Here is a 13,271-nt window from a genome sequence, read left to right as displayed (position 1 = left end):
TGGTGTGTTGAATTTTTTGACATAGGGTGCTGGCAGATTATGGGCCTCCTATAGCTGCTGCCAGGCCCCTAATCTGCCATAGGCCCCTATATACCGCCTCCTCATGCTGCTGCCAGGTCCAGAGTCTCTCATGGGTCCCTGTACGGCCTCCCATTGCTGCTGTCTCCATCGCCACACTCTGCCATGTGCCACTTTCAGGTCTCCTCACACTGCTGGTGTGTAGAATTTTTTGACATAGGGTGCTGGCAGATTACGGGCCTCCTATAGCTGCTGCCAGGCCCCTAATCTGCCATAGGCCCCTATATACCGCCTCCTCATGCTGCTGCCAGGTCCAGAGTCTCTCATGGGTCCCTGTACGGCCTCCCATTGCTGCTGTCTCCATCGCCACACTCTGCCATGTGCCACTTTCAGGTCTCCTCACACTGCTGGTGTGTAGAATTTTTTGACATAGGGTGCTGGCAGATTACGGGCCTCCTATAGCTGCTGCCAGGCCCCTAATCTGCCATAGGCCCCTATATACCGCCTCCTCATGCTGCTGCCAGGTCCAGAGTCTCTCATGGGTCCCTGTACGGCCTCCCATTGCTGCTGTCTCCATCGCCACACTCTGCCATGTGCCACTTTCAGGTCTCCTCACACTGCTGGTGTGTAGAATTTTTTGACATAGGGTGCTGGCAGATTACGGGCCTCCCATTGCTGCTGCCAGGCCCCTAATCTGCCATGGGCCCCTATACCGCCTCCTCATGCTGCTGCCAAGTCCAGAGTGTGTCATGGGTCCCTGTACGGCCTCCCATTGCTGCTGTCTCCATAGCCACACTCTGCCATGTGCCACTTTCAGGTCTCCTCACACTGCTGGTGTGTTGAATTTTTTGACATAGGGTGCTGGCAGATTACGGGCCTCCCATTGCTGCTGCCAGGCACGTAATCTGCCATGGGCCCCCGTACCGACTCCTCATGCTGTGACGTTGCAACAAGGTGGAATTCAACCCTACATATGTTAGACCGCCTTTACGAACAGCGAAAGGCCATCACCGATTTCCTGATGTTAAAAGCGGATAAAGGTACTCCCTGTGTAACTTAGATGTCAGCCATTGGCAGCTCATGCGTGACACCTGCGCTTGCTCAGGCCCTTTGAGGAGGCCACGCTATTTGTGAGTCGCCAGGACTATGGGATGATCGACGTCATTCCTCTGTTGCACGTCCTGGAACAAATGCTGTTAACAATGGCTGGTCAGGGTGCGGTAGACGTGGCGCACAGATCTCAACGCCACATGACCCCTGTGGGGGCAGGACAGGAAGAAGAGGAGGAGGTAGAGGAGGACATTGGTGCTCAGGAATTATTGAGTGAAATGGGTGGTTTTTCCACTCAGCGGACAGGAGTGGAGGAGCAGGAGCATCTGGTAGAGGAGGAGGAGGAGGAGACAGAGGACCCAGACGCACTGTGGCAGTATGCTGTGGAGATGGAGGCAGGGAGTCCCTCGCATTCCTTGGCACAAATGGCCCATAGCATGCTCGGTTGCTTGCGTAGCGACAGCCGAATAATAACCATCAGACAGAGGGATGACTTTTGGCTGTCCACCTTGTTGGACCCTCGCTACCGTTCAAAAATGGTGGCCTTTTTCACACCTGCTGAGAGGGAGGCCAAAATAACGTACTATAAAAACCACCTATGTAGTCAGCTGGTCTCTGCCTGTCTGCGCCAACGTCCATCCTCAGACACTGTGGGCCCTGTGCGCTCGCGTTCCGCTGCCATGGCAGCAGGGGAGGGGTGGGGTGGTAGGAGCAGTGGCAGCTCCACCAGCAGCGGCTGCCTCAGTCTGCAGTCGATGATGAGTAGCTTTCTTCACCAGCGCAGTGAGGAAACTACTAACCAGCCGCAGCAGCAGCAGCATCAGGTGGACCTGGAGCAGGACCTCAAACAACAGGCTTAGGCCTACTTGGACAGCACCCTGCCAACCGAGGTAGACAATCCCCTTGACTACTGGGCAACGAAACTTGACCTTTGGCCCCAACTAGCTGAATTTGCCCTTGAAAGGCTGTCATGCCCGGCCAGTAGCGTGGCATCGGAGCGCGTGTTTAGTGCGGCAGGAGGTATTGCAACTCCGCGGAGGACACGACTGTCCACCCAAAGTGTGGAGAGACTGACGTTTGTGAAAATGAATCAGGCGTGGATTAGTCTGGATTTCAAACCACCAGTTCCTGACACAACTGACTAAATCCGCCATGAATCATGCCCCAAACATGTGCCACTTTCAGGTCTCCTCACACTGCTGGTGTGTTCCATTTTTTGTCATAGGGTGCTGGCAGATTACGGGCCTCCCATAGCTGCTGCCAGGCCCCTAATCTGCCATGGGCCCCTATACCGCCTCCTCATGCTGCTGCCAAGTCCAGAGTCTCTCATGGGTCCCTGTACGGCCTCCCATTGCTGCTGTCTCCATCGCCACACTCTGCCATGTGCCACTTTCAGGTCTCCTCACACTGCTGGTGTATTCCATTTTTTGTCATAGGGTGCTGGCAGATTACAGGCCTCCCATAGCTGCTGCCAGGCCCCTAATCTGCCATGGGCCCCTATACCGCCTCCTCATGCTGCTGCCAGGTCCAGAGTCTGTCATGGGTCCCTGTACGGCCTCCCATTGCTGCTGTCTCCATCGCCACACTCTGCCATGTGCCACTTTCAGGTCTCCTCACACTGCTGGTGGGTTCCATTTTTTGTCATAGGGTGCTGGCAGATTACGGGCCTCCCATAGCTGCTGCCAGGCCCCTAATCTGCCATGGGCCCCCGTACCGACTCCTCATGCTGCTGCCAGGCCCGTAATCTGTCATGGGCCCCTGTTGTCGCTTGTTGGCATATTCCGCTCGTTCAGATGCTCCTTCTCCTGCTACTCCTCTTCACGGATTCCGTCAGCAGTCTTTCTTGGAATCCGTTTCCAAGAGACAACAGTTTGCGAGCACGCACCAGACGGTGCAGAAACTGAACGTCCTCCTGTCCAAGTTGCTGCTGCCAGGCTCATAATCTGTCATGCGCCCCTGTACCGCCTCCTCATGCTGCTGCCAGGTCCAGAGTGTGTCATGGGCCCCCTTACCGACTCCAAATGCTGCTGCCAGGCCCGTAATCTGTCATGGGCCCCTGTACCGCCTCCCCATGCTGCTGCCAGGTCCAGATTGTGTCATGGGTCCCTGTACGGCCTCCCATTGCTGCTGCCAGGCCTGTAATCTGCCATGGGCCCCCGTATCGACTCCTCATGCTGCTGCCAGGCCCGTAATCTGCCATGGGCCCCTGTACCGCCTCCTCATGCTGCTGCCAGGTCCAGAGTGTGTCATGGGTCCCTGTACGGCCTCCCATTGCTGCTGTCTCCATCGCCACACTCTGCCATGTGCCACTTTCAGGTCTCCTCACACATTGCTGGTGTGTAGAATTTTTTGACATAGGGTGCTGGCAGATTACGGGCCTCCCATAGCTGCTGCCAGGCCCCTAATCTGCCATAGGCCCCTATATACCGCCTCCTCATGCTGCTGCCAGGTCCAGAGTCTCTCATGGGTCCCTGTACGGCCTCCCATTGCTGCTGTCTCCATCGCCACACTCTGCCATGTGCCACTTTCAGGTCTCCTCACACACTGCTGGTGTGTAGAATTTTTTGACATAGGGTGCTGGCAGATTACGGGCCTCCCATAGCTGCTGCCAGGCCCCTAATCTGCCATAGGCCCCTATATACCGCCTCCTCATGCTGCTGCCAGGTCCAGAGTCTCTCATGGGTCCCTGTACGGCCTCCCATTGCTGCTGTCTCCATCGCCACACTCTGCCATGTGCCACTTTCAGGTCTCCTCACACACTGCTGGTGTGTAGAATTTTTTGACATAGGGTGCTGGCAGATTACGGGCCTCCTATAGCTGCTGCCAGGCCCCTAATCTGCCATAGGCCCCTATATACCGCCTCCTCATGCTGCTGCCAGGTCCACAGTGTCTCATGCCATGTGCCACTTTCAGGTCTCCTCACACTGCTGGTGTGTTGAATTTTTTGACATAGGGTGCTGGCAGATTATGGGCCTCCTATAGCTGCTGCCAGGCCCCTAATCTGCCATAGGCCCCTATATACCGCCTCCTCATGCTGCTGCCAGGTCCAGAGTCTCTCATGGTTCCCTGTACGGCCTCCCATTGCTGCTGTCTCCATCGCCACACTCTGCCATGTGCCACTTTCAGGTCTCCTCACACTGCTGGTGTGTAGAATTTTTTGACATAGGGTGCTGGCAGATTACGGGCCTCCCATTGCTGCTGCCAGGCCCCTAATCTGCCATGGGCCCCTATACCGCCTCCTCATGCTGCTGCCAAGTCCAGAGTGTGTCATGGGTCCCTGTACGGCCTCCCATTGCTGCTGTCTCCATAGCCACACTCTGCCATGTGCCACTTTCAGGTCTCCTCACACTGCTGGTGTGTAGAATTTTTTGACATAGGGTGCTGGCAGATTACGGGCCTCCCATTGCTGCTGCCAGGCCCCTAATCTGCCATGGGCCCCTATACCGCCTCCTCATGCTGCTGCCAAGTCCAGAGTGTGTCATGGGTCCCTGTACGGCCTCCCATTGCTGCTGTCTCCATAGCCACACTCTGCCATGTGCCACTTTCAGGTCTCCTCACACTGCTGGTGTGTTGAATTTTTTGACATAGGGTGCTGGCAGATTACGGGCCTCCCATTGCTGCTGCCAGGCACGTAATCTGCCATGGGCCCCCGTACCGACTCCTCATGCTGTGACGTTGCAACAAGGTGGAATTCAACCCTACATATGTTAGACCGCCTTTACGAATAGCGAAAGGCCATCACCGATTTCCTGATGTTAAAAGCGGATAAAGGTACTCCCTGTTTAACTTAGATGTCAGCCATTGGCAGCTCATGCGTGACACCTGCGCTTGCTCAGGCCCTTTGAGGAGGCCACGCTATTCGTGAGTCGCCAGGACTATGGGATGAACGACGTCATTCCTCTGTTGCACGTCCTGGAACAAATGCTGTTAACAATGGCTGGTCAGGGTGCGGTAGACGTGGCGCACAGATCTCAACGCCACATGACCCCTGTGGGGGCAGGACAGGAAGAAGAGGAGGAGGTAGAGGAGGACATTGGTGCTCAGGAATTATTGAGTGAAATGGGTGGTTTTTCCACTCAGCGGACAGGAGTGGAGGAGCAGGAGCATCTGGTAGAGGAGGAGGAGGAGGAGACAGAGGACCCAGACGCACCGTGGCAGTATGCTGTGGAGATGGAGGCAGGGAGTCCCTCGCATTCCTTGGCACAAATGGCCCATAGCATGCTCGGTTGCTTGCGTAGCGACAGCCGAATAATAACCATCAGACAGAGGGATGACTTTTGGCTGTCCACCTTGTTGGACCCTCGCTACCGTTCAAAAATGGTGGCCTTTTTCACACCTGCTGAGAGGGAGGCCAAAATAACGTACTATAAAAACCACCTATGTAGTCAGCTGGTCTCTGCCTGTCTGCGCCAACGTCCATCCTCAGACACTGTGGGCCCTGTGCGCTCGCGTTCCGCTGCCATGGCAGCAGGGGAGGGGTGGGGTGGTAGGAGCAGTGGCAGCTCCACCAGCAGCGGCTGCCTCAGTCTGCAGTCGATGATGAGTAGCTTTCTTCACCAGCGCAGTGAGGAAACTACTAACCAGCCGCAGCAGCAGCAGCAGCATCAGGTGGACCTGGAGCAGGACCTCAAACAACAGGCTTAGGCCTACTTGGACAGCACCCTGCCAACCGAGGTAGACAATCCCCTTGACTACTGGGCAACGAAACTTGACCTTTGGCCCCAACTAGCTGAATTTGCCCTTGAAAGGCTGTCATGCCCGGCCAGTAGCGTGGCATCGGAGCGCGTGTTTAGTGCGGCAGGAGGTATTGCAACTCCGCGGAGGACACGACTGTTTACCCAAAGTGTGGAGAGACTGACGTTTGTGAAAATGAATCAGGCGTGGATTAGTCTGGATTTCAAACCACCAGTTCCTGACACAACTGACTAAATCCGCCATGAATCATGCCCCAAACATGTGCCACTTTCAGGTCTCCTCACACTGCTGGTGTGTTCCATTTTTTGTCATAGGGTGCTGGCAGATTACGGGCCTCCCATAGCTGCTGCCAGGCCCCTAATCTGCCATGGGCCCCTATACCGCCTCCTCATGCTGCTGCCAAGTCCAGAGTCTCTCATGGGTCCCTGTACGGCCTCCCATTGCTGCTGTCTCCATCGCCACACTCTGCCATGTGCCACTTTCAGGTCTCCTCACACTGCTGGTGTATTCCATTTTTTGTCATAGGGTGCTGGCAGATTACAGGCCTCCCATAGCTGCTGCCAGGCCCCTAATCTGCCATGGGCCCCTATACCGCCTCCTCATGCTGCTGCCAGGTCCAGAGTCTGTCATGGGTCCCTGTACGGCCTCCCATTGCTGCTGTCTCCATCGCCACACTCTGCCATGTGCCACTTTCAGGTCTCCTCACACTGCTGGTGGGTTCCATTTTTTGTCATAGGGTGCTGGCAGATTACGGGCCTCCCATAGCTGCTGCCAGGCCCCTAATCTGCCATGGGCCCCCGTACCGACTCCTCATGCTGCTGCCAGGCCCGTAATCTGTCATGGGCCCCTGTTGTCGCTTGTTGGCATATTCCGCTCGTTCAGATGCTCCTTCTCCTGCTACTCCTCTTCACGGATTCCGTCAGCAGTCTTTCTTGGAATCCGTTTCCAAGAGACAACAGTTTGCGAGCACGCACCAGACGGTGCAGAAACTGAACGTCCTCCTGTCCAAGTTGCTGCTGCCAGGCTCGTAATCTGTCATGCGCCCCTGTACCGCCTCCTCATGCTGCTGCCAGGTCCAGAGTGTGTCATGGGCCCCCGTACCGACTCCAAATGCTGCTGCCAGGCCCGTAATCTGTCATGGGCCCCTGTACCGCCTCCCCATGCTGCTGCCAGGTCCAGATTGTGTCATGGGTCCCTGTACGGCCTCCCATTGCTGCTGCCAGGCCTGTAATCTGCCATGGGCCCCCGTACCGACTCCTCATGCTGCTGCCAGGCCCGTAATCTGCCATGGGCCCCTGTACCGCCTCCTCATGCTGCTGCCAGGTCCAGAGTGTGTCATGGGTCCCTGTACGGCCTCCCATTGCTGCTGTCTCTATCGCCACACTCTGCCATGTGCCACTTTCAGGTCTCCTCACACTGCTGGTGGTTTCCATTTTTGTCATAGGGTGCTGTATGGCCTCCCATTGCTGCTGCCTCCACCGCCACACTGTGGCTCCACACTCTGGTTTTGGCCCCGTGACTGGCCAAATGAGTGAAGTGTGCGGTGATTCTAAGATCGACGGCACTCATCTGCATGTCATACTGCCTGACAGTATTATTTCTCTTCCCCAGCAGACTCCAAGGGCATTTAAATTAAAGGTACAGTGTTCAGCACTAATATTAAGTCTCTCTGAAGCCTAGAAACACCCTTTTTTAAGTTAAATTCACAGCGAATATATTCGACTCGAATCGAAATTTTTCCACGAATTCGCCGAATCAGTCGAATCGAATTTTTGAATACTTCGCTCATCTCTAATGTATATATATATATATATATATATATATATATATATATATATATATGAATACATGGCAGATAGATACAGCATATGTTCTATTATTACGCTAGGGGGCTCCAACCTTTCTTTTCTGTCTCCAAACTTGCCCTTCACACTTGCCCTTCGGACTGGCTGATGCCAGTAGAGACATGCACGATGGAAAAATACTTTTTGTTTTGTTTCCATTATAGTAACTCATTTCCTTTCTTAATAGTTGTTATGTTAGAATCAGGGGTGGACTGACCATTTGGAAACTCGGGCACTGCCCGAGGGCCCGGGGTCAGTAGGGGGCCCCATGAGATGCCCATGGTACCTTTTTCATAGGCTTTTTTGAGTTTGGGCAAGGACACAGGGGCCCCATGATCCCCTATTGCCCAATTGCCCCATGAGTTGTCAGTCCGCCCCTGGTTAGAATGATTCATTTTTGGAATGATTTGTTATTTCGGGAGAGTATACAGACATGGCCAAAAATATTGGCACCCCTGCATTTCTGTCAGATGATGCACCACTTCACCCAGAAGATTGTTGCAATTACAAAAGTTTAGGAATTCTCATGTTTATTTCTTTTGTTTGTATTGGTATGACACAAAAAAGTGGAGAAACAAAAAGCCAAATCTGACACATGCCATACAAAACCCCAAAAATGGACTGGACAAAATTGTTGGCCCCCTCCATTTAATAATTGGTAGCACACCCCTTGGAATTGGAAAATTTAACTGAAATCAATGGCTTCCTGTAACCATCAATGACTTTGTTACACCTCTCTACTGGAATTTTGTATTTCAATGGTGTTTATTAATTTGCAACAGTTAAACACAGGAGCAACAAATCACGCCCACGCAGGGGCTATCAATTGCACATAAAAAAGTAGAAAATTAGAAAATCAGTGCTCTAACACCAACAGAGCAAAAGGCAGCTATTCACTGCCACACCAAAAACAAAAAAGAAAAAAGAAAAAAGAAAAGGAAGGAGGAGTACAAAAGAAAAAAAAAGATAACAAAACCAAGAGCAGGGGCCCAAGAACGCCAATGCCGAACAACATCACATCCCCAGACTAGTCGGGGGGAGCATGGGAAAGGCATTTTGCAACAACGGCTCCCATATTTTCAAGAATTTACGTTGGGAGTCGTTGCAGATACTCGACATCTATTCATTGAGCATCATAATGGTCATACCGTCCTGCACCCCCTGAAGAGGGACAAACGGGCTCTTCCAGGCCTGAGCAATTGTTCTAGTGGCCCGACAAAAACAAATAGGAAGCCAACTTCTGCTGATGAGCCAAGAGGCCTGGTATGGGACAATGAAGCAAAGCATACCGAGCATCCCGTCGTATAGAGAGATGGAACAAGGTGAAAAGGAGGCCAAACACATGAGACCCAAAATGAAGTAGTCTCGGGCATGACCACCAGATATGCAATACATCACCACGATGGCCACAACCCCGAAAGCATCTATCACTGCAGGCAGGGTTCGCCTGGGCCAAACGAGCCGGAACCCAATACCAACGAAACAATACTTTGTATGCCTCCTTCTTTTTGGAGCACTCTTCTCTTGCCAACTGCTCCAGGTTTTGACCAATAAGCATGTAATTCATTTTTTTTTGTTAGTCCCATATTAAATGCAAGGCCGAGAAACACTTTAAATTCTTCAACTGTGAGGCATTTCCACTCAAATGGACGGGCATAAAAGGAGTTGGGATTTTGGGTGATAAATTGCTGGGCAAAAAGATTGCATTGGTGCACAACTGAATTCAAAAAAGATGCTGTTGGGCAAAGATCAGAGATACCGTGAGCTGGCAGGCAATGTTTTGTGAGTGTGTGTGTAAACTGTGTGCAAAGACTAAAAAGTACTCACAGTTTGCTGTAATGGCTCTCAGGTGATCAGAACTGGTATGGTGGTGATCAGGACCCGTGGGTTTAGCAGCGATCAGGATCCAATGATGTGGCGGCGATCAGAACCCGCTGGTATGGCGGGGATCAGGACCCACTAGTTTGGTGGTGATCAGGATCTGCTGGGGTGGTGATCAGGACCTGCTGGTATGGCTGTGATCAGGATCTGCTAGTGTGGCGGCGATCAGGACCCGCTGGTATAGCTGTGATTGGGACCTGCAGGTGTGGCGGTGATCAAGACTTGGTGGTATGATGATCAGGATATGGTAGTGTGGAGGTGATCAAGACCTGCTGGTGTGGAGATCAGGGACACTGGGATGCTATGCAGTGATCAGGGACACAGCTGGGCCGCTGTGTGGCGATCAGGGACACTGGCGATCAGGGACACTGACAATCAGGGACACTGACAATCAGGGACACTGACTATCAAGGACACTGACGATCAGGGACACTTGTGATCAGGGACACTTGTGATCAGGGACACTTGTGATCAGGGACGCTGACGATCAGAGACACTGACGATCAGGAACACTTGTGATCAGGGACGCTTGTGATCAGGGACACTGACGATCAGAGACACTGACGATCAGGGACACTGACGATCAGGGACACTTGTGATCAGAGACACTTGTGATCAGGGACACTTGTGATCAGGGACACTGACGATCAGGGACACTGACGATCAGGGACACTTGTGATCAGGGACACTTGTGATCAGAGACACTGACGATCAAGGACACTTGTGATCAGGGACACTGGCGATCAGGGACACTGACGATCAGGGACATTTGTGATCAGGGACACTGACGATCAGGGACACTTGTGATCAGAGACACTGACGATCAGGGACACTTGTGATCAGGGACACTTGTGATCAGGGACACTGACGATCAGGGACACTGACGATCAGGGACACTAACGATCAGGGACACTTGTGATCAGAGACACTTGTGATCAGGGACACTGACGATCAGGGACACTGACGATCAGGGACACTTGTGATCAGGGACACTTGTGATCAGGGACACTGATGATCAGGGACACTGACGATCAGGGACACTGGTCACTGACAATCAGGGACACTTTTGATCAGGGACACTTTTGATCAGGGACACTTTTGATCAGGGACACTTGTGGTCAGGGACAGTCAAGGACACTTGTGATCAGGGACAGACAATCAGGGACACTTGTGGTCAGGGACAGACAGTCAGGGACACTTGTGGTCAGGGACAGTCAGGGACACTTGTGATCAGGGACAGACAGTCAGGGACAGTGATCAGAGACAATCAGGGACACTGTGATCAGGGACAATTAGGGACACTTGTGATCAGGCTTGCTCTTGCTCTGGCTATCCGGCTCCTTCTCTCACAGACAGAACTCCGTGTGAGGAGAAGGAGCCGGAAGCCGCACCATGCGGCTTCTGTTTACACTTATAATTGGTCACATGGTACAGGACGATTTCATTGGTCCTGTACCATGTTACCTGATCCCCTGTATCTGAGGGACCCGGCGATCTGTGGGCACGCGCGTGCGCGGTCAAGGGGGCGGAAGCCGCAACATGCGGCTTCTATTTACATTAGGACTGTGTCCTTATTGGACACAGTCGGTCACATGGTACAGGACGGTCCTGTACCACGTCAGGTGATCACCGGTATCCGAGGGACACGGCGATCACCGGGCACGCGGGTGCGCGCTCTAGGAGCCGCGCACGAGCCTCGGATGCGGGCGGCCGTTTTTAAACGGCCACCCGACCCTGCACTGCCACCGTCCGGCCGTTTATATACAACGGCCGGTCGGGAAGTGGTTAACAATAAACATTCACTGCAGGTACATCTTCTTGGTGCATAGATTTTAAATGACAGTGATTGACTCACCTATGGTGAGCGTTTATTGAATGCCACATTCACTGCTTTATAAATATGGCCATATGACTAATTTTCATATTTACATATTATACTGTGTATGTGGTGTATGTGTGTGTATGTATGTATATATGTATATATGTATATATGTATATATATATATATATATATATATATGAATACATGGCAGATAGATACAGCATATGTTCTATTATTACGCTAGGGGGCTCCAACCTTTCTTTTCTGTCTCCAAACTTGCCCTTCACACTTGCCCTTCGGACTGGCTGATGCCAGTAGAGACATGCACGATGGAAAAATACTTTTTGTTTTGTTTCCATTATAGTAACTCATTTCCTTTCTTAATAGTTGTTATGTTAGAATCAGGGGTGGACTGACCATTTGGAAACTCGGGCACTGCCCGAGGGCCCGGGGTCAGTAGGGGGCCCCATGAGATGCCCATGGTACCTTTTTCATAGGCTTTTTTGAGTTTGGGCAAGGACACAGGGGCCCCATGATCCCCTATTGCCCAATTGCCCCATGAGTTGTCAGTCCGCCCCTGGTTAGAATGATTCATTTTTGGAATGATTTGTTATTTCGGGAGAGTATACAGACATGGCCAAAAATATTGGCACCCCTGCATTTCTGTCAGATGATGCACCACTTCACCCAGAAGATTGTTGCAATTACAAAAGTTTAGGAATTCTCATGTTTATTTCTTTTGTTTGTATTGGTATGACACAAAAAAGTGGAGAAACAAAAAGCCAAATCTGACACATGCCATACAAAACCCCAAAAATGGACTGGACAAAATTGTTGGCCCCCTCCATTTAATAATTGGTAGCACACCCCTTGGAATTGGAAAATATAACTGAAATCAATGGCTTCCTGTAACCATCAATGACTTTGTTACACCTTTCTACTGGAATTTTGTATTTCAATGGTGTTTATTAATTTGCAACAGTTAAACACAGGAGCAACAAATCACGCCCACGCAGGGGCTATCAATTGCACATAAAAAAGTAGAAAATTAGAAAATCAGTGCTCTAACACCAACAGAGCAAAAGGCAGCTATTCACTGCCACACCAAAAACAAAACAGAAAAAAGAAAAGGAAGGAGGAGTACAAAAGAAAAAAAAAGATAACAAAACCAAGAGCAGGGGCCCAAGAATGCCAATGCCGAACAACATCACATCCCCAGACTAGTCGGGGGGAGCATGGGAAAGGCATTTTGCAACAACGGCTCCCATATTTTCAAGAATTTACGTTGGGAGTCGTTGCAGATACTCGACATCTATTCATTGAGCATCATAATGGTCATACCGTCCTGCACCCCCTGAAGAGGGACAAACGGGCTCTTCCAGGCCTGAGCAATTGTTCTAGTGGCCCGACAAAAACAAATAGGAAGCCAACTTCTGCTGATGAGCCAAGAGGCCTGGTATGGGACAATGAAGCAAAGCATACCGAGCATCCCGTCGTATAGAGAGATGGAACAAGGTGAAAAGGAGGCCAAACACATGAGACCCAAAATGAAGTAGTCTCGGGCATGACCACCAGATATGCAATACATCACCACGATGGCCACAACCCCGAAAGCATCTATCACTGCAGGCAGGGTTCGCCTGGGCCAAACGAGCCGGAACCCAATACCAACGAAACAATACTTTGTATGCCTCCTTCTTTTTGGAGCACTCTTCTCTTGCCAACTGCTCCAGGTTTCTCAGATTGGAAGGGTTCCTTTTCCCAACTGCTGTTTTGAGATCTCTCCATGGGTGTTCTATGGGATTGAGATCTGGACTCATTGCTGGCCAGTTCAGTCCTCTCCAGCACTTTGTCTGAAACAATTTCTGGGTGCTTTTTGACGTGTGCTTTGGGTCATTGTTCTGCTGTAAGTCCCATGACCTCTGATGGTTACCCAACTTTCTGACACTGGGTCCTACATT

This window comes from Staurois parvus, unplaced genomic scaffold (genome assembly GCF_062004578.1).
Source record: "Staurois parvus isolate SC_StPar_1 unplaced genomic scaffold, SC_StPar_1.0 ptg001133l, whole genome shotgun sequence".
NCBI classification, from domain to species: Eukaryota; Metazoa; Chordata; class Amphibia; order Anura; family Ranidae; genus Staurois; species Staurois parvus.
This window is presented reverse-complemented; position numbering follows the sequence as displayed.